A 23,480-nucleotide genomic window follows, 5' to 3' on the forward strand; every position below is an offset into this window, starting at 1 on the left:
CTAAGACAGTTCTTGTGGAATTGGCAAAGTGATATTTGGAAGCCCATAGAGGGCTATGGTGAAAAAGAAATATCCTCAGATGAAATCTGGAAAGAAGCTTTCTGAGAAACTGCTTAGTGTTCTGTTAATTCATCTCACAGGGTTACATCTCTATTTCGTGGATCTCTTTGCTAGCCTTATTTCTGTGGAATCTGAGAACAGATATTTCGGACCCCTTTGAAGACTACACGGCCAAAGGAAATATCCTCCGATATCAAAGAGAAAGAAGCTTTCTGAGAAAGTTCTTTGTGTTCTGTGAAATCATCTCACAGAGTTACAGCTTTCCCCTCAAGAAGCCTTTCGCTAAGACAGTTCTTGTGGAATTGGCAAAGTGATATTTGGAAGCTCATAGAGGGCTACGGTGAAAAAGGAAATATCCTCAGATGAAATCTGGAAAGAAGCTTTCTGAGAAAGTGCTTAGTGTTCTGTTAATTCATCTCACAGAGTTACATCTGTATTTCGTGGATCTCTTTGCCAGCCTTATTTCTGTGGAATCTGAGAACAGATATTTCGGATCCCTTTGAAGACTATAGGGCCAAAGGAAATATCCTCCGATAACAAAGAGATAAGATGCTTTCTGGGAAACATCTTTGTGTTCGGTGAAATCATCTCACAGAGTTACAGCTTTCCCCTCAAGAAGGCTTTCGCTAAGACAGTTCTTGTGGAAATGGCAAAGTGATATTTGGAAGCCAGAGAGGGCTATGGTGAAAATGGAAATATCCTCAGATGAAATCTGGAAAGAAGCTTTCTGAGAAACTGCTTAGTGTTCTGTTAATTCTTATCAGAGAGTTACATCTGTATTTCGTGGATCTCTTTGCTAGCCTTATTTCTGTGGAATCTGAGAACAGATATTTCGGATCCCTTTGAAGACTATAGGGCCAAAGGAAATATCCTCCGATAACAAAGAGGAAGAAGCTTTCTGAGAAACTTCTTTGTGTTCTGCGAAATCATCTTAAAGAGTTACAGCTTTCCCCTCAAGAAGCCTTTCCTAAGACAGTTCTTGTGGAATTGCAAAGTGATATTTGGAAGCTCATGGAGGGTTGTTTTGAAAAAGGAAATATCCTCAGATGAAATCTGGAAAGAAGCTTTCTGAGAAAGTACTTAGTGTTCTGTTAATTCATCTCACAGAGTTACATCTGTATTTCGTGGATCTCTTTGCTAGCCTTATTTCTGTGGAATCTGAGAACAGATATTTCGGATCACTTGGAAGAGTATAGGGCCAAAGGAAATATCCTCCGATAACACAGAGAAAGCTTTCTGAGAAACTTCTTTGTGTTCTGTGAAATCATCTCACAGAGTTACAGCTTTCCCCTCAAGAAGCCTTTCGCTAAGACAGTTCTTGTGGAATTGGCAAAGTGATATTTGGAAGCCCATAGAGGTCTATGGGGAAAATGGAAATATCCTCAGATGAAATCTGGAAAGAAGCTTTCTGAGAAACTGCTTAGTGTTCTGTTAATTCATCTCACAGAGTTACATCTGTATTTCGTGGATCTCTTTGCTAGCCTTATTTCTGTGGAATCTGAGAACAGATATTTCGTATCCCTTTGAAGACTATAGGGCCAAAGGAAATATCCTCCGATAACAAAGAGAAAGAAGCTTTCTGAGAAACATCTTTGTGTTCTGTGAAATCATCTAACAGAGTTGCAGCTTTCCCCTCAAGAAGCCTTTCGCTAAGACAGTTCTTGTGGAATTGGCAAAGTGATATTTGGAAGCCCATAGAGGGCTATGGTGGAAACGGAAATATCCTCAGATGAAATCTGGAAAGAAGCTTTCTGAGAAACTGCTTAGTGTTCTGTTAATTCATCTCACAGTGTTACATCTCTATTTCGTGGATCTCTTTGCTAGCCTTATTTCTGTGGAATCTGAGAACAGATATTTCGTATCCCTTTGAAGACTATAGGGCCAAAGGAAATATCCTCCGATAACAAAGAGAAAGAAGCTTTCTGAGAAACTTCTTTGTGTTCTGTGAAATCATCTCACGGAGTTACAGCTTTCCCGTCAAGAAGCCTTTCGCTAAGACAATTCTTTTGGAATTGGCAAAGTGATATTTGGAAGCCCATAGAGGGCTATGGTGAAAAAGGAAATATCCTCAGATGAAATCTGGAAAGAAGCTTTCTGAGAAACTGCTTAGTGTTCTGTTAATTCATCTCACAGAGTTACATCTGTATTTCGTGGATCTCTTTGCTAGCCTTATTTCTGTGGAATCTGAGAACAGATATTTCGGATTCCTTTGAAGACTATAGGGCCAAAGGAAATATCATCCGATAACAAAGAGAAAGAAGCTTTCTGAGAAACTTCTTTGTGTTCTGTGAAATCATCTCACAGAGTTACAGCTTTCCCCTCAAGAAGCCTTTCGCTAAGACAGTTATTGTGGAATTGGCAAAGTTATATTTGGAAGCCCTTAGAGGTCTATGGTGACAAAGGAAATATCCTCAGATGAAATCTGGAAAGAAGTTTTCTGAGAAAGTACTTAGTGTTCCCTTAATTCATCTCACAGAGTTACATCTGTATTTCGTGGATCTCTTTGCTAGCCTTATTTCTGTGGAATCTGAGAAGAGATATTTCGGATCCCTTTGAAGACTATAGGGCCAAAGGAAATATCCTCCGATAAAAAAGAGAAAGAAGCTTTCTGAGAAACTTTTTTGTGTTCTGTGAAATCATCTCACAGAGTTACAGCTTTCAACTCAAGATGCCTTTCGCTAAGACAGTTCTTGTGGAATTGGCAAAGTGATATTTGGAAGCCCATAGAGGGCTAGGGTGAAAAAGAAAATATCCTCACATGAAATCTGGAAAGAAGCTTTCTGACAAACTGCTTAGGGTTCTGTTAATTCATCTCACAAAGTTACATCTGTATTTCATGTATCTCTTAGCTAGCCTTGTTTCTATGGAATCTGAGAACAGATATTTCGGATTCCTTTGAAGACTCTAGGGCCAAAGGAAATATCCTCCAATAACAAAGAGAAAGAAGCTTTCTGAGAAACATCTTTGTGTTCTGTGAAATCATCTCACAGAGTTACAGCTTTCCCCTCAGGAAGCCTTTCGCTAAGACAGTTCTTTTGGAATTGGCAAAGTGATAGTTGGAAGGCCATAGAGGGCTATGGTGAAAAAGGAAATATCCAGAGATGAAATGTGGAAAGAAGCTTTCTGAGAAACTGCTCTGTGAAATGTGACTTCCACTCACAGAGTTACATCTGTATTTCGTGGATCTCTTTGCTAGCCTTATTTCTGTGGAATCTGAGAACAGATATTGCGGATCCCTTTGAAGACTATAGGGCCAAAGGAAATATCCTCCGATAACAAAGAGAAAGAAGCTTTCTGAGAAACTTCTTTGTGTTCTGTGAAATCATCTCACAGAGTTACAGCTTTCCCCTCAAGAAGCCTTTCGCTAACATAGTTCTTGTGGAATTGGCAAAGTGATATTTGGAAGCCTATAGAGGGCTGTGGTGAAAAAGGAAATATCCTCAGATGAAATCTGGAAAGAAGCTTTCTGAGAAACTGCTTAGTGTTCTGTTAATTCATCTCACAGAGTTACATCTGTATTTCGTCGATCATTTTGCTAGCCTTATTTCTGTGGAATCTGAGAACAGATATTTCGGATCCCTTGGAAGACTATAGGGCCAAAGGAAATATCCTCCGATAACAAAGAGAAAGAAGCTTTCTGAGAAACTTCTTTGTGTTCTGTGAAATCATCTCACAGAGTTACAGCTTTCCCGTCAAGAAGCCTTTCGCTAAGACAGTTCTTGTGGAATTGGCAAAGTGATATTTGGAAGCCCATAGAGGGATATGGTGAAAAAGGAAATATCCTCAGATGAAATCTGGAAAGAAGATTTCTGAGAAACTCCTTAGTGTTCTGTTAATTCATCTCACAGAGTTACACCTGTATTTTGTGGATGTCTTTGCTAGCCTTATTTCTGTGGAATCTGAGAACAGATATTTCGGATCCCTTTGAAGACTATAGGGCCAAAGGAAATATCCTCCGATAACAAAGAGAAAGAAGCTTTCTCAGAAACTTCTTTGTTTCGGTGAAATCATCTCACAGAGTTACAGCTTTCCCCTCAAGAAGCCTTTCGCTAAGATAGTTCTTGTGGAATTGGCAGAGTGATATTTGGAAGCCCATAGAGGGCTATGGAAGAAAAGGAAATATCCTCAGATGAAATCTGGAAAGAAGCTTTCTGAGAAACTGCTCTGTGATATGTGACTTCCACTCACAGAGTTACATCTGTATTTCGTGGATCTCTTAGCTAGCCTTATTTCTGTGGAATCTGAGAACAGATATTGCGGATCCCTTTGAAGACTATAGGGCCAAAGGAAATATCCTCCGATATCAAAGAGAAAGAAGCTTTCTGAGAAACTTCTTTGTGTTCTGTGAAATCATCTCACAAAGGTACAGCTTTCGCCTCAAGAAGCCTTTCGCTAAGACAGTTCTTGTGGTATTGGCAAAGTGATATTTGAAAGCCCAAAGAGGGCTATGGTGAAAAAGGAAATATCCTCAGATGAAATCTGGAAAGAAGCTTTCTGAGAAACTGCTTAGTGTTCTGTTAATTCATCTCACAGAGTTACAACTGTATTTCGTGGATCTCTTTGCTAGCCTTATTTCTGTGGAATCTGAGAACAGATATTTCGGATCCCTTTGAAGAATATAGGGCCAAAGGAAATATCCTCCGATAACAAAGAGAAAGAAGCTTTCTGAGAAACTTCTTTGTGCTCTGTGAAATCATCTCACAGAGTTACAGCTTTCCCCTCAAGAAGCCTTTCGCTAAGACAGTTCTTGTGGAATTGGCAAAGTGATATTTGGAATGCCATAGAGGGCCATGGTGAAGTAGGAAATATCCTCAGATGAAATCTGGAAAGAAAATTTCTGAGAAAGTGCTTAGTGTTCTCTTAATTCATCTCACAGAGTTACATCTGTATTTCGTGGATCTCTTTGCTAGCCTTATTTCTGTGGAATCTGAGGACAGATATTTCGGATCCCTTTGAAGAGTATAGGGCCAAAGGAAATATCCTCCGATAACAAAGAGAAAGAAGCTTTCTGACAAACTTCTTTGTGTTCTGTGAAATCATCTCACCGAGTTACAGCTTTCCCCTCAAGAAGCCTTTCGCTAAGACTGTTCTTGTGGAATTGGCAAAGTGATATTTGGAAGCCCATAGAGGGTTGTTGTGAAAAAGGAAATATCGTCAGATGAAATCTGGAAAGAAGCTTTCTGAGAAACTCCTTAGTGTTCTGTTAATTCATCTCACAGAGTTACATCTGTATTTTGTGGATCTCTTTGCTAGCCTTATTTCTCTGGAATCTGAGAACAGATATTTCGGTTCTCTTTGAAGACTATGGGGCCAAAGGAAATATCCTCCGATAACAAAGAGAAAGAAGCTTTCTGAGAAACTACTTTGTGTTTTGTGAAATCATCTCACAGAGTTACAGCTTTCCCCTCAAGAAACCTTTCGCTAACATAGTTCTTGTGGAATTGGCAAAGTGATATTTGGAAGCCTATAGAGGGCTGTGGTGAAAAAGGAAATATCCTCAGATGAAATCTGGAAAGAAGCTTTCTGAGAAACTGCTTAGTGTTCTGTTAATTCATCTCACAGAGTTACATCTGTATTTCGTGGATCATTTTGCTAGCCTTATTTCTGTGGAATCTGAGAACAGATATTTCGGATCCCTTGGAAGACTATAGGGCCAAAGGAAATATCCTCCGATAACAAAGAGAAAGAAGCTTTCTGAGAAACTTCTTTGTGTTCTGTGAAATCATCTCACAGAGTTACAGCTTTCCCGTCAAGAAGCCTTTCGCTAAGACAGTTCTTGTGGAATTGGCAAAGTGATATTTGGAAGCCCATAGAGGGCTTTGGTGAAAAAGGAAATATCCTCAGATGAAATCTGGAAAGAAGATTTCTGAGAAACTCCTTAGTGTTCTGTTAATTCATCTCACAGAGTTACATCTGTATTTTGTGGATGTCTTTGCTAGCCTTATTTCTGTGGAATCTGAGAACAGATATTTCGGATCCCTGTGAAGACTATAGGGCCAAAGGAAATATACTCGGATAACAAAGAGAAAGAAGCTTTCTGAGAAACTTCCTTGTGTTCTGTGAAATCATCTCACAGAGTTATAGCTTTCCCCTCAAGAGGCCTTTCGCTAAGACAGTTCTTGTGGAATTGGCAAAGTGATATTTGGAAGCCCATAGAGGGCTATGGTGAAAAAGAAATATCCTCAGATGAAATCTGGAAAGAAGCTTTCTGAGAAACTGCTTAGTGTTCTGTTAATTCATCTCACAGGGTTACATCTCTATTTCGTGGATCTCTTTGCTAGCCTTATTTCTGTGGAATCTGAGAACAGATATTTCGGATCCCTTTGAAGACTACACGGCCAAAGGAAATATCCTCCGATATCAAAGAGAAAGAAGCTTTCTGAGAAAGTTCTTTGTGTTCTGTGAAATCATCTCACAGAGTTACAGTTTTCCCCTAAAGAAGCCTTTCGCTAAGACAGTTCTTGTGGAATTGGCAAAGTGATATTTGGAAGCTCATAGAGGGCTATGGTGAAAAAGGAAATATCCTCAGATGAAATCTGGAAAGAAGCTTTCTGAGAAACTGCTTAGTGTTCTGTTAATTCATCTCACAGAGTTACATCTGTATTTCGTGGATCTCTTTGCTAGCCTTATTTCTGTGGAATCTGAGAACAGATATTTCGGATCCCTTTGAAGACTATAGGGCCAAAGGAAATATCCTCCGATAACAAAGAGAAAGAAGCTTTCTGAGAAACATCTTTGTGTTCAGTGAAATCATCTCACAGATTTACAGCTTTCCCCTCAAGAAGGCTTTCGCTAAGACAGTTCTTGTGGAAATGGCAAAGTGATATTTGGAAGCCATAGAGGGCTATGGTGAAAATGGAAATATCCTCAGATGAAATCTGGAAAGAAGCTTTCTGAGAAACTGCTTAGTGTTCTGTTAATTCTTATCAGAGCGTTACATCTGTATTTCGTGGATCTCTTTGCTAGCCTTATTTCTGTGGAATCTGAGAACAGATATTTCGGATCCCTTGGAAGACTATAGGGCCAAAGGAAATATCCTCCGATAACAAAGAGAAAGAAGCTTTCTGAGAAACTTCTTTGTGTTCTGCGAAATCATCTTAAAGAGTTACAGCTTTCCCCTCAAGAAGCCTTTCGCTAAGACAGTTCTTGTGGAATTGCAAAGTGATATTTGGAAGCCCATAGAGGGTTGTTTTGAAAAAGGAAATATCCTCAGATGAAATCTGGAAAGAAGCTTTCTGAGAAAGTACTTAGTGTTCTGTTAATTCATCTCACAGAGTTACATCTGTATTTCGTGGATCTCTTTGCTAGCCTTATTTCTGTGGAATCTGAGAACAGATATATCGGATCACTTGGAAGACTATAGGGCCAAAGGAAATATCCTCCGATAACACAGAGAAAGCTTTCTGAGAAACTTCTTTGTGTTCTGTGAAATCATCTCACAGAGTTACAGCTTTCCCCTCAAGAAGCCTTTCGCTAAGACAGTTCTTGTGGAATTGGCAAAGTGATATTTGGAAGCCCATAGAAGTCTATGGGGAAAATGGAAATATCCTCAGATGAAATCTGGAAAGAAGCTTTCTGAGAAACTGCTTAGTGTTCTGTTAATTCATCTCACAGAGTTACATCTGTATTTCGTGGATCTCTTTGCTAGCCTTATTTCTGTGGAATCTGAGAACAGATATTTCGGATCCCTTTGAAGACTATAGGGCCAAAGGAAATATCCTCCGATAACAAAGAGAAAGAAGCTTTCTGAGAAACTTCTTTGTGTTCTGTGAAATCATCTCACGGAGTTACAGCTTTCCCGTCAAGAAGCTTTTCGCTAAGACAATTCTTGTGGAATTGGCAAAGTGATATTTGGAAGCCCATAGTGGGCTATGGTGAAAAAGGAAATATCCTCAGATGATATCTGGAAAGAAGCTTTCTGAGAAACTGCTTAGTGTTCTGTTAATTCATCTCACAGAGTTACATGTGTATTTCGTGGATCTCTTTGCTAGCCTTATTTCTGTGGAATCTGAGAACAGATATTTCGGATCCCTTTGAAGACTATAGGACCAAAGGAAATATCATCCGATAACAAAGAGAAAGAAGCTTTCTGAGAAACTTCTTTGTGTTCTGTGAAATCATCTCACAGAGTTACAGCTTTCCTCTCAAGAAGCCTTTCGCTAAGACAGTTATTGTGGAATTGGCAAAGTGATATTTGGAAGCCCTTAGAGGTCTATGGTGACAAAGGAAATATCCTCAGATGAAATCTGGAAAGAAGATTTCTGAGAAACTGCTCTGTGATATGTGACTTCCACTCACAGAGTTACATCTGTATTTCGTGGATCTCTTTGCTAGCCTTATTTTTGTGGAATCTGAGAACAGTTATATCAGATCCCTTTGAAGACTATAGGGCCAAAGGAAATAACTTCCGATAACAAAGAGAAAGAAACTTTCTGAGAAACTTCTTTGTGTTCTGTGAAATAATCTCACAGAGTTACAGCTTTCCCCTCAAGAAGCCTTTCTCTAAGACAGTTCTTGTTGAATTGGAAAAGTGATATTTGGAAGCCCATAGAGGGCTATGGTGAAAATTGAAATATCCTCAGATGAAATCTGGAAAGAAGCTTTCTGAGAAACTGCTTAGTGTTCTGTTAATTCATCTCACAGAGTTACATCTGTATTTCGTGGATCTCTTTGCAAGCTTTATTTCTGTGGAATCTGAGAACAGATATTTCGGATCCCTTTGAAGACTGTAGGGCCAAAGGAAATATCCTCCGATAACAAAGAGAAAGAAGCTTTCTGAGAAACTTCTTTGTGTTCTGTGAAATCATCTCACAGAGTTACAGCTTTCCCCTCAAGAAGCCTTTCGCTAAGACAGTTGATATTTGGAAGCCCATAGAGGGCTATGGTGAAAAAGGAATTATCCCCAGATGAAATCTGGAAAGAACTTTCTTAGAAACTGCTTAGTGTTCTGTTATTTCATCTCACAGAGTTACATCTGTATTTCGTGGATCTCTTTGCTAGCCTTATTACTGTGGAATCTGAGAACAGATATTTCGGATCCCTTTGAAGTCTATAGGGCCAAAGGAAATATCCTCCGATAACCAAAATAAAGAAGCTTTCTGAGAAACTTCTTTGTGTTCTGTGAAATCATCTCACAGAGTTACAGCTTTCGCCTCAAGAAGCCTTTCGCTAAGACAGTTCTTGTGGAATAGGCAAAGTGATATTTGGAAGCCCATAGAGGGCAATTGTGAAAATGGAAATATCCTCAGATGAAATCTGGAAAGAAGCTTTCTGAGAAACTGCTTAGTGTTCTGTTAATTCAACTCACAGAGTTACATCTGTATTTCGTGTATCTCTTTGCTAGACTTATTTCTGTGGAATCTGAGAATAGATATTTCGGATCCCTTTGAAGACTATAGGGCAAAGGAAATATCATCCGATAACAAAGGGAAAGAAGCTTTCTGAGAAAGTTCTTTGTGTTCTGTGAAATCATCTCAAAGAGTTACAGCTTTCCCCTCAAGAAGCCTTTCGCTAAGACAGTTGATATTTGGAAGCCCATAGAGGGCTATGGTGAAAATGGAAATATCCTCAGATGAAATCTGGAAAGAAGCTTTCTGAGAAACTGCTTAGTGTTCTCTTAATTCATCTCACAGTGTTACATCTGTATTTCGTGGATCTCTTTGCTAGCCTTATTTCTGTGGAATCTGAGAACAGATATTTCGGATCCCTTTGAAGACTATAGGGCCAAAGGAAATATCCTCCGATAAAAAAGAGAAAGAAGCTTTCTGAGAAACTTCTTTGTGTTCTGTGAAATCATCTCAAAGAGTTACAGCTTTCCCCTGAAGAAGCCTTTCGCTAAGACACTTCGGTTGGAATTCGCAAAGTGATATTTGGAAGGCCATAGAGGGCTATGGTGAAAAAGGAAATATCCTCAGATGAAATCTGGAAAGAAGCTTTCTGAGAAACTGCTTAGTGTTCTGTTAATTCATCGCACAGAGTTACATCTGTATTGCGTGGATCTCTTCGCTAGCCTTATTTCTGTGGAATCTGAGAGAGATATTTCGGATCCCTTTGAAGACTATAGGGCCAAAGGAAATATCCTCCGATAACGAAAAGAAAGGAAATTTCTGAGAAACTTCTTTGTGTTCTGTGATATCATCTCACAGAGTTACAGCTTTCCCCTCAAGAAGCGTTTCGCTTAGACAGTTCTTGTGGAATTGGCAAAGTGATATTTGGAAGACCATAGAGGGCTATGGTGAAAATGGAAATATCCTCAGATGAAATCTGGAAAGAAGCTTTCTCAGAAACTGCTCTGTGATAGGTGACTTCCACTCACAGAGTTACATCTGTATTTCGTGGATCTCTTTGCTAGCCTTATTTCTGTGGAATCTGAGAACAGATATTTCGGATCCCTTTGAAGACTATAGGGCCAAAGGAAATATCCTCCGATAACAAAGAGAAAGAAGCTTTCTGAGAAACTTCTTTGTGTTCTGTGAAATCATCTAGCAGAGTTACAGCTTTCCCCTCAAGAAGCCTTTCGCTAAGACAGTTCTTGTGGAATTGACAAAGTGATATTTGGAAGCCCATAGAGGGCTATGGTGAAAAAGGAAATATCCTCAGATGAAATCTGGAAAGAAGATTTCTGAGTAACTGCTTAGTGTTCTGTTATTTCTTCTCACAGAGTTACATCTGTATTTCGTGGATCTCTTTGCCAGCCTTATTTCTCTGGAATCTGAGAACAGATATTTCGGATCCCTTTGAAGACTATAGTGCCAAAGGAAATATCCTCCGATAACAAAGAGAAAGAAACTTTCTGAGAAACTTCGTTGTATTCTGTGAAATCATCTCACAGAGTTACAGCTTTTCCCTCAAGAAGCCTTTTGCTAAGACAGTTCTTGTGGAATTGGCAAAGTGATATTTGGAAGCCCATAGAGGGCTATGGTGAAAAAGGAAATATCCTCAGATGAAATCTGGAAAGAAGCTTTCTGAGAAACTGCGTAGTGTTCTGTTAATTCATCTCACAGAGTTACATCTGTATTTCCTGGATCTCTTTGCTAGCCTTATTTCTGTGGAATCTGAGAACAGATATTTTGGATCCCTTGGAAGACTATAGGACCAAAGGAAATATCCTCCGAAAACAAAGAGAAAGAAGCTTTCTGAGAAACTTCTTTGTGTTCTGTGAAATCATCTCACAGAGTTACAGCTTTCCCCTCAAGAAGCCTTTCGCTAAGACAGTTCTTGTGGAATTGGAAAAGTGATATTTGGAAGCCCATAGAGGGCTAAGGTGAAAATGGAAATATCCTCAGATGAAATCTGGAAAGAAGTTTTCTGAGAAAGTACTTAGTGTTCTGTTAATTCATCTCCCAGAGTTACATCTGTATTTCGTGGATCTCTTTGCTAGCCTTATTTCTGTGGAATCTGAGAACAGATATTTCGGATGCCTTTGAAGACTCTAGGGCCAAAGGAAATATCCTCCGATAACAAAGAGAAAGAAGCTTTCTGAGAAACTTCTTTGTGTTCTGTGAAATCATCTCACAGAGTTACAGCTTTCCCCTCAAGAAGCCTTTCGCTAAGACAGTTCTTGTGGAATTGGCAGAGTGATATTTGGAAGCCCATAGAGGGCTATGGTGAAAAAGGAAATATCCTCAGATGAAATCTGGAAAGAAGTTTTCTGAGAAACTGCTCTGTGATATGTGACTTCCACTCACAGAGTTACAACTGTATGTATTGGATCTCTTTGCTAGCCTTATTTCTGTGGAATCTGAGAACAGTTATATCGGATCCCTTTGAAGACTATAGGGCCAAAGGAAATAACTTCCGATAACAAAGAGAAAGAAGCTTTCTGAGAAACTTCTTTGTGTTCTGAGAAATAATCTCACAGAGTTACAGCTTTCTCCTCAAGAAGCGTTTCGCTTAGACAGTTCTTGCGGAATTGGCAAAGTGATATTTGGAAGCCCATAGAGGGCTATGGTGAAAATGGAAATATCCTCAGATGAAATCTGGAAAGAAGCATTATGAGAAACTGCTCTGTGATATGTGACTTCCACTCACAGAGTTACATCTGTATTTCGTGGATCTCTTTGCTAGCCTTATTTCTGTGTAATCTGAGAAAAAATATTTCGGATCCCTTTGAAGACTATAGGGCCAAAGGAAATATCCTCCGATAACAAAGAGAAAGAAACTTTCTGAGAAACTTCTTTGCGTTCTGTGAAATCATCTCACCGAGTTACAGCTTTCCCCTCAAGAAGCCTTTCGCTAAGACAGTTCTTGTGGAATTGGCAAAGTGATATTTGGAAGGCCTTAGAGGCCTATGGTGAAAAAGGAAATATCCTCAGATGAAATCTGGAAAGAAGATTTCTGAGAAACTGCTCTGTGATATGTGACTTCCACTCACAGAGTTACATCTGTATTTCGTGGATCTCTTTGCTAGCCTTATTTTTGTGGAATCTGAGAACAGTTATATCAGATCCCTTTGAAGACTATAGGGCCAAAGGAAATAACTTCCGATAACAAAGAGAAAGAAACTTTCTGAGAAACTTCTTTGTGTTCTGTGAAATAATCTCACAGAGTTACAGCTTTCCCCTCAAGAAGCCTTTCTCTAAGACAGTTCTTGTTGAATTGGAAAAGTGATATTTGGAAGCCCATAGAGGGCTATGGTGAAAATTGAAATATCCTCAGATGAAATCTGGAAAGAAGCTTTCTGAGAAACTGCTTAGTGTTCTGTTAATTCATCTCACAGAGTTACATCTGTATTTCGTGGATCTCTTTGCAAGCTTTATTTCTGTGGAATCTGAGAACAGATATTTCGGATCCCTTTGAAGACTATAGGGCCAAAGGAAATATCCTCCGATAACAAAGAGAAAGAAGCTTTCTGAGAAACTTCTTTGTGTTCTGTGAAATCATCTCACAGAGTTACAGCTTTCCCCTCAAGAAGCCTTTCGCTAAGACAGTTGATATTTGGAAGCCCATAGAGGGCTATGGTGAAAAAGGAAATATCCCCAGATGAAATCTGGAAAGAACTTAATTAGAAACTGCTTAGTGTTCTGTTATTTCATCTCACAGAGTTACATCTGTATTTCGTGGATCTCTTTGCTAGCCTTATTACTGTGGAATCTGAGAACAGATATTTCGGATCCCTTTGAAGTCTATAGGGCCAAAGGAAATATCCTCCGATAACCAAAATAAAGAAGCTTTCTGAGAAACTTCTTTGTGTTCTGTGAAATCATCTCACAGAGTTACAGCTTTCCCCTCAAGAAGCCTTTCGCTAAGACAGTTCTTGTGGAATAGGCAAAGTGATATTTGGAAGCCCATAGAGGGCAATTGTGAAAATGGAAATATCCTCAGATGAAATCTGGAAAGAAGCTTTCTGAGAAACTGCTTAGTGTTCTGTTAATTCAACTCACAGAGTTACATCTGTATTTCGTGTATCTCTTTGCTAGACTTATTTCTGTGGAATCTGAGAATAGATATTTCGGATCCCTTTGAAGACTATAGGGCAAAGGAAATATCATCCGATAACAAAGGGAAAGAAGCTTTCTGAGAAAGTTCTTTGTGTTCTGTGAAATCATCTCAAAGAGTTACAGCTTTCCCCTCAAGAAGCCTTTCGCTAAGACAGTTGATATTTGGAAGCCCATAGAGGGCTATGGTGAAAATGGAAATATCCTCAGATGAAATCTGGAAAGAAGCTTTCTGAGAAACTGCTTAGTGTTCTCTTAATTCATCTCACAGTGTTACATCTGTATTTCGTGGATCTCTTTGCTAGCCTTATTTCTGTGGAATCTGAGAACAGATATTTCGGATCCCTTTGAAGACTATAGGGCCAAAGGAAATATCCTCCGATAAAAAAGAGAAAGAAGCTTTCTGAGAAACTTCTTTGTGTTCTGTGAAATCATCTCAAAGAGTTACAGCTTTCCCCTGAAGAAGCCTTTCGCTAAGACACTTCGGTTGGAATTTGCAAAGTGATATTTGGAAGGCCATAGAGGGCTATGGTGAAAAAGGAAATATCCTCAGATGAAATCTGGAAAGAAGCTTTCTGAGAAACTGCTTAGTGTTCTGTTAATTCATCGCACAGAGTTACATCTGTATTGCGTGGATCTCTTTGCTAGCCTTATTTCTGTGGAATCTGAGAGAGATATTTCGGATCCCTTTGAAGACTATAGGGCCAAAGGAAATATCCTCCGATAACGAAAAGAAAGGAAATTTCTGAGAAACTTCTTTGTGTTCTGTGATATCATCTCACAGAGTTACAGCTTTCCCCTCAAGAAGCGTTTCGCTTAGACAGTTCTTGTGGAATTGGCAAAGTGATATTTGGAAGACCATAGAGGGCTATGGTGAAAATGGAAATATCCTCAGATGAAATCTGGAAAGAAGCTTTCTGAGAAACTGCTCTGTGATAGGTGACTTCCACTCACAGAGTTACATCTGTATTTCGTGGATCTCTTTGCTAGCCTTATTTCTGTGTAATCTGAGAACAGATATTTCGGATCCCTTTGAAGACTATAGGGCCAAAGGAAATATCCTCCGATAACAAAGAGAAAGAAGCTTTCTGAGAAACTTCTTTGTGTTCTGTGAAATCATCTAGCAGAGTTACAGCTTTCCCCTCAAGAAGCCTTTCGCTAAGACAGTTCTTGTGGAATTGACAAAGTGATATTTGGAAGCCCATAGAGGGCTATGGTGAAAAAGGAAATATCCTCAGATGAAATCTGGAAAGAAGATTTCTGAGTAACTGCTTAGTGTTCTGTTATTTCTTCTCACAGAGTTACATCTGTATTTCGTGGATCTCTTCGCCAGCCTTATTTCTCTGGAATCTGAGACCAGATATTTCGGATCCCTTTGAAGACTATAGTGCCAAAGGAAATATCCTCCGATAACAAAGAGAAAGAAACTTTCTGAGAAACTTCTTTGTATTCTGTGAAATCATCTCACAGAGTTACAGCTTTTCCCTCAAGAAGCCTTTCGCTAAGACAGTTCTTGTGGAATTGGCAAAGTGATATTTGGAAGCCCATAGAGGGCTATGGTGAAAAAGGAAATATCCTCAGATGAAATCTGGAAAGAAGCTTTCTGAGAAACTGCGTAGTGTTCTGTTAATTCATCTCACAGAGTTACATCTGTATTTCGTGGATCTCTTTGCTAGCCTTATTTCTGTGGAATCTGAGAACAGATATTTTGGATCCCTTGGAAGACTATAGGACCAAAGGAAATATCCTCCGAAAACAAAGAGAAAGAAGCTTTCTGAGAAACTTCTTTGTGTTCTCTGAAATCATCTCACAGAGTTACAGCTTTCCCCTCAAGAAGCCTTTCGCTAAGACAGTTCTTGTGGAATTGGGAAAGTGATATTTGGAAGCCCATAGAGGGCTAAGGTGAAAATGGAAATATCCTCAGATGAAATCTGGAAAGAAGTTTTCTGAGAAAGTACTTAGTGTTCTGTTAATTCATCTCCCAGAGTTACATCTGTATTTCGTGGATCTCCTTGCTAGCCTTATTTCTGTGGAATCTGAGAACAGATATTTCGGATGCCTTTGAAGACTCTAGGGCCAAAGGAAATATCCTCCGATAACAAAGAGAAAGAAGCTTTCTGAGAAACTTCTTTGTGTTCTGTGAAATCATCTCACAGAGTTACAGCTTTCCCCTCAAGAAGCCTTTCGCTAAGACAGTGCTTGTGGAATTGGCAAAGTGATATTTGGAAGCCCATAGAGGGCTATGGTGAAAAAGGAAATATCCTCAGATGAAATCTGGAAAGAAGTTTTCTGAGAAACGGCTCTGTGATATGTGACTTCCACTCACAGAGTTACAACTGTATGTCGTGGATCTCTTTGCTAGCCTTATTTCTGTGGAATCTGAGAACAGTTATATCGGATCCCTTTGAAGACTATAGGGCCAAAGGAAATAACTTCCGATAACAAAGAGAAAGAAGCTTTCTGAGAAACTTCTTTGTGTTCTGAGAAATAATCTCACAGAGTTACAGCTTTCGCCTCAAGAAGTCTTTCGCTAAGACTGTTCTTCTGGAATTGGCAAAGTGATATTTGGAAGCCCATAGAGGGCTATGGTGAAAATGGAAATATCCTCAGATGAAATCTGGAAAGAAGCTTTCTGCGAAACTGCTTAGTGTTCTGTTAATTCATCTCACAGAGTTACATCTGTATTTCGTGGATCGCCTTCCTAGCCTTATTTCTGTGGAATCTGAGAACAGATAATTCCGATACCTTTGAAGACTTTAGGGCCAAAGGAAATATCCTCCGATAACGAAAAGAAAGGAAATTTCTGAGAAACTTCTTTGTGTTCTGTGAAATCATCTCACAGAGTTACAGCTTTCCCCTCAAGAAGCCTTTCACTAACACAGTTCTTGTGGAATTGGCAAAGTGATATTTGGAAGCCCATAGAGGGCTATGGTGAAAATGGAAATATCCTCAGATGAAATCTGGAAAGAAGCATTATGAGAAACTGCTCTGTGATATGTGACTTCCGCTCACAGAGTTACATCTGTATTTCGTGGATCTCTTTGCTAGCCTTATTTCTGTGTAATCTGAGAACAGATACTTCGCATCCCTTTGAAGACTATAGGGCCAAAGGAAATATCCTCCGATAACAAAGAGAAAGAAGCTTTCTGAGAAACTTCTTTGTGTTCGGTGAAATCATGTCACAGAGTTACAGCTTTCCCCTCAAGAAGCCTTTCGCTAAGACAGTTCTTGTGGAATTGACAAAGTGATATTTGGAAGCCCATAGAGGGCTATGTTGAAAAAGGAAATATCCTCAGATGAAATCTGGAAAGAAGCTTTCTGAGAAACTGCTTAGTGTTCTGTTAATTCATCTCACAGAGTTACATCTGTATTTCGTGGATCTCTTTGCTAGCCTTATTTCTGTGGAATCTGAGAACAGATATTTCGGATCCCTTTGAAGACTATAGAGCCAAAGGAAATATCCTCCGAAACAAAGAGAAAGAAGCTTTCTGAGAAACATCTTTGTGTTCCGTAAAATCATCTCACAGAGTTACAGCTTTCCCCTCAAGAAGCCTTTCGCTAAGACAGTTGATATTTGGAAGCCCATAGAGGGCTATGGTGAAAAAGGAAATATCCTCAGATGAAATCCGGAAAGAAGCTTTCTGAGAAACTGCTTAGTGTTCTGTTAATTCATCTCACAGAGTTACATCTGTATTTCGTGGATCTCCTCGCTAGCCTTATTTCTGTGGAATCTGAGAACAGATATTTCGGATCCCTTTGAAGACTATAGGGCCAAAGGAAATATCCTCCGATAACAAAGAGAAAGAAGCTTTCTGAGAAACTTCTTTGTGTTCTGTGAAATCATCTCACAGAGTTACAGCTTTCCCCTCAAGAAGCCTTTCGCTAAGAAAGTTCTTGTGGAATTGGCAAAGTAATATTTGGAAGCCCATAGAGGGCTACGGTGAAAAAGGAAATATCCTCAGATGAAATCTGGAAAGAAGCTTTCTGAGAAACTGCTTAGTGTTCTGTAAATTCATCTCATAGAGTTACATCTGTATTTCGTGGATCTCTTTGCTAGCCTTATTTCTGTGGAATCTGAGAACAGATATTTCGGATCCCTTTGAAGAGTATAGGGCCAAAGGAAACATCCTCCGATAACAAAGAGAAAGAAGCTTTCTGAGAAACATCTTTGTGTTCTGTGAAATCATCTCACAGAGTTACAGCTTTCCCCTCAAGAAGCCTTTCGCTAAGACAGTTCTTTTGGAATTGGCAAAGTGATAGTTGGAAGGCCATAGAGGGCTATGGTGAAAAAGGAAATATCCTCACATGAAATCTGGAAAGAAGCTTTCTGAGAAACTGCTCTGTGATATGTGACTTCCACTCACAGAGTTACATCTGTATTTCGTGGATCTCTTTGCTAGCCTTATTTCTGTGGAATCTGAGAACAGATATTTCGGATCCCTTGGAAGACTATAGGGCAAAAGGAAATATCCTCCGATAACAAAGAGAAAGAAACTTTCTGAGAAACTTCTTTGTGTTCTGTGAAATCATCTCACAGAGTTACAGCTTTATCCTCAAGAAGCCTTTCGCTAAGACAGTTCTTGTGGAATTGGCAAAGTGATATTTGGAAGCCCATAGAGGGCTATGGTGAAAAAGGAAATATCCTCAGATGAAATCTGGAAAGAAGATTTCTGAGAAACTGCTTAGTGTTCTGTTAATTCATCTCCCAGAGTTACATCTGTATTTCGTGAATCTCTTTGCTAGCCTTATTTCTGTGGAATCTGAGAACAGATATTTCGGATCCCTTTGTAGACTATAGGGCCAAAGGAAATATCCTCCGATAACAGAGAGAAAGAAGCTTTCTGAGAAACTTCTTTGTGTTCTGTGAAATCATCTCACAGAGTTACAGCTTTTTCCTCAAGAAGCCTTATGCTAAGACAGTTCTTGTGAATTTGGAAAGTGATTTTGCGAAGCCCATAGAGGTTTGTGGTGAAAAAGGAAATATCCTCAGATGATATCTGGAAAGAAGCTTTCTGAGAAACTGCTTAGTGTTCTGTTTTTACATCTCACAGAGTTACATCTGTATTTTGTGGATCTCTTTGCTAGCCTTATTTCTGTGGAATCTGAGGACAGATATTTCGGATCCCTTTGAGGAGTATAGGGCCAAAGGAAATATCCTCTGTTAACAAAGAGAAAGAAGCTTACTGAGAAACTTCTTTGTGTTCTGTGAAATCATCAAACAGAGTTACAGCATTCCCCTCAAGAAGACTTTCGCTAAGACTGTTCTTGTGGAATTGGAAAGTGATATTTGGAAGCCCATAGAGGGTTGTGGTGAAAAAGGAAATATCGTCAGATGAAATCTGGAAAGAAGCTTTCTGAGAAACTGCTTAGTGTTCTGTTAATTCATCTCACAGAGTTACATCTGTATTTCGTGGATCTCTTTGCTAGCCTTATTTCTGTGGAATCTGAGAACAGATATTTTGGATCCCTTGGAAGACTATAGGGCCAAAGGAAATATCCTCCAAAAACAAAGAGAAAGAAGCTTTCTGAGAAACTTCTTTGTGTTCTGTGAAATCATCTCACAGAGTTACAGCTTTCCCCTCAAGAAGCCTTTCGCTAAGACAGTTCTTGTGGAATTGGTAAAGTGATATTTGGAAGCCCATAGAGGGCTATGGTGAAAAAGGAAATATCCTCAGATGAAATCTGGAAAGAAGCTTTCTGAGAAACTGCTTAGTGTTCTGTTAATTCATCTCACAGAGTTACATCTGTATTTCGTGGATCTCTTTGCTAGCCTTATTTCTGTGGAATCTGAGAACAGATATTTCGGATCCCTTTGAAGACTATAGGGCCAAAGGAAATATCCTCCGATAACAAAGAGAAAGAAGCTTTCTGAGAAACTTCTTTGTGTTCTGTGAAATCATCTCACCGAGTTACAGCTTTCCCCTCAAAAAGCCTTTCATAAGACAATTCTTGTGGAATTGGCAAAGTGATATTTGGAAGCCCATAGTGGGCTATGGTGAAAAAGGAAATATCCTCAGATGAAATCTGGAAAGAAGCTTTCTTAGAAACTGCTTATTGATCTGTTAATTCATCTCACAGAGTTACATCTGTATTTCGTGGATCTCTTTGCTAGCCTTATTACTGTGGAATCTGAGAACAGATATTTCGGATCCCTTTGAAGTCTATAGGGCCAAAGGAAATATCCTCCGATAACCAAAAGAAAGAAGCTTTCTGAGAAACTTCTTTGTGTTCTGTGAAATCATCTCACAGAGTTACAGCTTTCCCCTCAAGAAGCCTTTCGCTAAGACAGTTGATATTTGGAAGGCCATAGAGGGCTATGGTGAAAATGGAAATATCCTCAGATGAAATCTGGAAAGAAGCTTTTTGAGAAACTGCTTAGTGTTCTCTTAATTCATCTCACAGAGTTACATCTGTATTTCGTGGATCTCTTTGCTAGCCTTATTTCTGTGGAATCTGAGAACAGATATTTCGGATGCCTTTGAAGACTCTAGGGCCAAAGGAAATATCCTCCGATAACAAAGAGAAAGAAGCTTTCTGAGAAACTTCTTTGTGTTCTGTGATATCATCTCACAGAGTTACAGCTTTCCCCTCAAGAAGCCTTTCGCTAAGACAGTTCTTGTGGAATTGGCAAAGTGATATTTGGAAGCCCATAGAGGGCTATGGTGAAAAAGGAAATATCCTCAGATGAAATCTGGAAAGAAGTTTTCTGAGAAACGGCTCTGTGATATGTGACTTCCACTCACAGAGTTACAACTGTATGTCGTGGATCTCTTTGCTAGCCTTATTTCTGTGGAATCTGAGAACAGTTATATCGGATCCCTTTGAAGACTATAGGGCCAAAGGAAATAACTTCCGATAACAAAGAGAAAGAAGCTTTCTGAGAAACTTCTTTGTGTTCTGAGAAATAATCTCACAGAGTTACAGCTTTCGCCTCAAGAAGTCTTTCGCTAAGACTGTTCTTCTGGAATTGGCAAAGTGATATTTGGAAGCCCATCGAGGGCTATGGTGAAAATGGAAATATCCTCAGATGAAATCTGGAAAGAAGCTTTCTGCGAAACTGCTTAGTGTTCTGTTAATTCATCTCACAGAGTTACATCTGTATTTCGTGGATCGCCTTCCTAGCCTTATTTCTGTGGAATCTGAGAACAGATAATTCCGATACCTTTGAAGACTTTAGGGCCAAAGGAAATATCCTCCGATAACGAAAAGAAAGGAAATTTCTGAGAAACTTCTTTGTGTTCTGTGAAATCATCTCACAGAGTTACAGCTTTCCCCTCAAGAAGCGTTTCGCTTAGACAGTTCTTGTGGAATTGGCAAAGTGATATTTGGAAGCCCATAGAGGGCTATGGGGAAAATGGAAATATCCTAAGATGAAATCTGGAAAGAAGCATTATGAGAAACTGCTCTGTGATATGTGACTTCCACTCACAGGGTTACATCTGTATTTCGTGGATCTCTTTGCTAGCCTTATTTCTGTGTAATCTGAGAACAGATACTTCGGATCCCTTTGAAGACTATAGGGCCAAAGGAAATATCCTCCGATAACAAAGAGAAAGAAGCTTTCTGAGAAACTTCTTTGTGTTCGGTGAAATCATGTCACAGAGTTACAGCTTTCCCCTCAAGAAGCCTTTCGCTAAGACAGTTCTTGTGGAATTGACAAAGTGATATTTGGAAGCCCATAGAGGGCTATGGTGAAAAAGGAAATATCCTCAGATGAAATCTGGAAAGAAGCTTTCTGAGAAACTGCTTAGTGTTCTGTTAATTCATCTCACAGAGTTACATCTGTATTTCGTGGATCTCTTTGCTAGCCTTATTTCTGTGGAATCTGAGAACAGATATTTCGGATCCCTTTGAAGACTATAGGGCCAAAGGAAATATCCTCCGAAACAAAGAGAAAGAAGCTTTCTGAGAAACATCTCTGTGTTCTGTAAAATCATCTCACAGAGTTACATCTTTCCCCTCAAGAAGCCTTTCGCTAAGACAGTTGATATTTGGAAGCCCATAGAGGGCTATGGTGAAAAAGGAAATATCCTCAGATGAAATCCGGAAAGAAGCTTTCTGAGAAACTGCTTAGTGTTCTGTTAATTCATCTCACAGAGTTACATCTGTATTTCGTGGATCTCCTCGCTAGCCTTATTTCTGTGGAATCTGAGAACAGATATTTCGGATCCCTTTGAAGACTATAGGGCCAAAGGAAATATCCTCCGATAACAAAGAGAAAGAAGCTTTCTGAGAAACTTCTTTGTGTTCTGTGAAATCATCTCACAGAGTTACAGCTTTCCCCTCAAGAAGCCTTTCGCTAAGAAAGTTCTTGTGGAATTGGCAAAGTAATATTTGGAAGCCCATAGAGGGGTACGGTGAAAAAGGAAATATCCTCAGATGAAATCTGGAAAGAAGCTTTCTGAGAAACTGCTTAGTGTTCTGTTAATTCATCTCATAGAGTTACATCTGTATTTCGTGGATCTCTTTGCTAGCCTTATTTCTGTGGAATCTGAGAACAGATATTTCGGATCCCTTTGAAGACTATAGGGCCAAAGGAAACATCCTCCGATAACAAAGAGAAAGAAGCTTTCTGAGAAACATCTTTGTGTTCTGTGAAATCACCTCACAGAGTTACAGCTTTCCCCTCAGGAAGCCTTTCGCTAAGACAGTTCTTTTGGAATTGGCAAAGTGATAGTTGGAAGGCCATAGAGGGCTATGGTGAAAAAGGAAATATCCTCAGATGAAATCTGGAAAGAAGCTTTCTGAGAAACTGCTCTGTGATATGTGACTTCCACTCACAGAGTTACATCTGTATTTCGTGGATCTCTTTGCTAGCCTTATTTCTGTGGAATCTGAGAACAGATATTTCAGATCCCTTGGAAGACTATAGGGCCAAAGGAAATATCCTCCGATAACAAAGAGAAAGAAGCTTTCTGAGAAACTTCTTTGTGTTCTGTGAAATCATCTCACAGAGTTAGAGCTTTATCCTCAAGAAGCCTTTCGCTAAGACAGTTCTTGTGGAATTGGCAAAGTGATATTTGGAAGCCCATAGAGGGCTATGGTGAAAAAGGAAATATCCTCAGATGAAATCTGGAAAGAAGATTTCTGAGAAACTGCTTAGTGTTCTGTTAATTCATCTCCCAGAGTTACATCTGTATTTCGTGAATCTCTTTGCTAGCCTTATTTCTGTGGAATCTGAGAACAGATATTTCGGATCCCTTTGTAGACTATAGGGCCAAAGGAAATATCCTCCGATAACAAAGAGAAAGAAGCTTTCTGAGAAACTTCTTTGTGTTCTGTGAAATCATCTCACAGAGTTACAGCTTTTTCCTCAAGAAGCCTTATGCTAAGACAGTTCTTGTGAATTTGGAAAGTGATTTTGCGAAGCCCATAGAGGTTTGTGGTGAAAAAGGAAATATCCTCAGATGAAATCTGGAAAGAAGCTTTCTGAGAAACTGCTTAGTGTTCTGTTTTTACATCTCACAGAGTTACATCTGTATTTTGTGGATCTCTTTGCTAGCCTTATTTCTGTGGAATCTGAGGACAGATATTTCGGATCCCTTTGAGGAGTATAGGGCCAAAGGAAATATCCTCTGTTAACAAAGAGAAAGAAGCTTACTGAGAAACTTCTTTGTGTTCTGTGAAATCATCAAACAGAGTTACAGCATTCCCCTCAAGAAGACTTTCGCTAAGACTGTTCTTGTGGAATTGGAAAGTGATATTTGGAAGCCCATAGAGGGTTGTGGTGAAAAAGGAAATATCGTCAGATGAAATCTGGAAAGAAGCTTTCTGAGAAACTGCTTAGTGTTCTGTTAATTCATCTCACAGAGTTACATCTGTATTTCGTGGATCTCTTTGCTAGCCTTATTTCTGTGGAATCTGAGAACAGATATTTTGGATCCCTTGGAAGACTATAGGGCCAAAGGAAATATCCTCCAAAAACAAAGAGAAAGAAGCTTTCTGAGAAACTTCTTTGTATTCTGTGAAATCATCTCACAGAGT

Source organism: Macaca mulatta, chromosome 13 (genome assembly GCF_049350105.2).
Source record: "Macaca mulatta isolate MMU2019108-1 chromosome 13, T2T-MMU8v2.0, whole genome shotgun sequence".
Classification (NCBI taxonomy): domain Eukaryota; kingdom Metazoa; phylum Chordata; class Mammalia; order Primates; family Cercopithecidae; genus Macaca; species Macaca mulatta.